This window comes from Tupaia chinensis, unplaced genomic scaffold, assembly GCF_000334495.1.
Source record: "Tupaia chinensis unplaced genomic scaffold, TupChi_1.0 Scaffold139833_1, whole genome shotgun sequence".
Taxonomy (NCBI): domain Eukaryota; kingdom Metazoa; phylum Chordata; class Mammalia; order Scandentia; family Tupaiidae; genus Tupaia; species Tupaia belangeri.
In genome coordinates this window covers 4069620-4071303 of record NW_006199712.1, presented here as the reverse complement: position 1 = coordinate 4071303, position 1684 = coordinate 4069620, and the positions used below count along the sequence as shown (strand labels likewise).

Genomic DNA, 1684 nt, shown 5'->3' with positions numbered 1-1684 from the left:
CTCTAGCTGTAAGGTTGGCCATGTGGGGTCTGACACCTTTCACCATTTAGGGACACAGGGCCAGCCAGAGATGATGATCTTGAAGCCACCTCAAAAGAAGAGAAGACACCGACCCCAACTCCAGGCCCAGGGGTTTAAGATCTGTAGGGGAGAGGAAAAGAGGCCCCGTCTGAAAGGGTTTCAGGGGGACACAGTGAACTCACAGAGAAAGGCTTCCATGTGTGACCTTAAACAAGTTATTTAACCATCCTGTTTGAGCTTTTCTGGTCTTAAATAGGGATAGTAATCATAATATTTATTTCATGAGTTTGTTGTCTTAAATGCTGATCTGCTAAGTATTTTGCAAGTAGAAATGGCTATAAAAGTCGTTTCTTCACATTGTTCTAGAAGCACACTAATTCCCCCTTTGTTTCTTTTTCTTTCTTATTTTTCTTTCTTTCTTTTTTTTTTTTTTGGGAGAGGAAAAGAGGCCCCGTCTGAAAGGGTTTCAGGGGGACACAGTGAACTCACAGAGAAAGGCTTCCATGTGTGACCTTAAACAAGTTATTTAACCATCCTGTTTGAGCTTTTCTGGTCTTAAATAGGGATAGTAATCATAATATTTATTTCATGAGTTTGTTGTCTTAAATGCTGATCTGCTAAGTATTTTGCAAGTAGAAATGGCTATAAAAGTCGTTTCTTCACATTGTTCTAGAAGCACACTAATTCCCCCTTTGTTTCTTTTTCTTTCTTATTTTTCTTTCTTTCTTTTTTTTTTTTTTTTTTTTTGTTGTTGAGAGGTTTTTGCTATGGGCGCATGCACTCAACAGACAGACAGAGAGAGACAGACAGAAAGCGAGAAATCACCCCCCAGGGAGGATGGCCACGTTGCAATCCCTTCTCTTCCATTCTCTTCTCGGGATCTTGGGCACTCACGCACACGTGCCCGGCGTGAGTTGTAAGCCACCAGGTCCGGGACGCGAACCTCAGTCGACTACATGGGAATCCAGCGACATAGCCATTACGCTAACTGCTGGTCTGCCTCCCCCTTTGTTTCTATCTTCTTGCTCAGGATACCACTGTCCTCCGTGTACACCTTCCTCCGGCCTCGATCAATGAAAGCGCTCTGTCAGCTCTGCCTTTATTCCAGGACAGGATACACTAGCTCCATATAAATTCATGTTGCCATTCAGAAGAAAGGGCCAGCCTGGATGTGACGAGAAACGAATGTAAAGTTAGATGTGCGGAGGGAAGGCACACTTCTTCTATGGATATCACAAACATCTCATTTTCAAAAGGAACGCGTTTTGTGTGTGAAGAGGGAAGTCCTGAGAGAAGGGCGTGGCTCCTTTCCAGATCACGGCTGACGAAACCGCCCAGGGACTTTTCCCTATTGCCTAATCCTGGCTTGCCAGTGAATGGCAGACCCAAGTGACCGGGGTAGTCCCTCCAGGGTTCCAACCTTCTACACCCTCTCCCCAGCAGTGCCCCCAGTGACAGTCAACGGCCTGCATGGACGGTGTCCGCAGGAAGGTGTCTAAGCACATCTCCCGGGCACTTCCTACTCATCGTTAAACCGTGTTCTGTTTGTTTTCCGGAGGGCACCCCACAAATCACTCTTCACATCTCACATCGGAAACTCAGGAGCGTGTCAGGACTTCTCTGAAATGTGACTGAGCTGGGACACACAGCTGCCGGTCACAGA

The 1684-nt window shown here is 46.2% G+C and overlaps 1 long non-coding RNA gene across 1 annotated transcript in view; it reads right to left on the bottom strand.

The window, feature by feature from the left end:
• Positions 1 to 951: 951 nt before the first annotated feature.
• The window catches only part of LOC114004739 (uncharacterized), a 9749-nt gene continuing 9016 nt past the window's right edge, over positions 952 to 1684 (bottom strand). Inside the window, exon 3 of the long non-coding RNA XR_003546811.1 lies at positions 952 to 1186. This is a non-coding gene — a long non-coding RNA (uncharacterized LOC114004739). The remainder of the gene's footprint in view (positions 1187 to 1684) is intronic.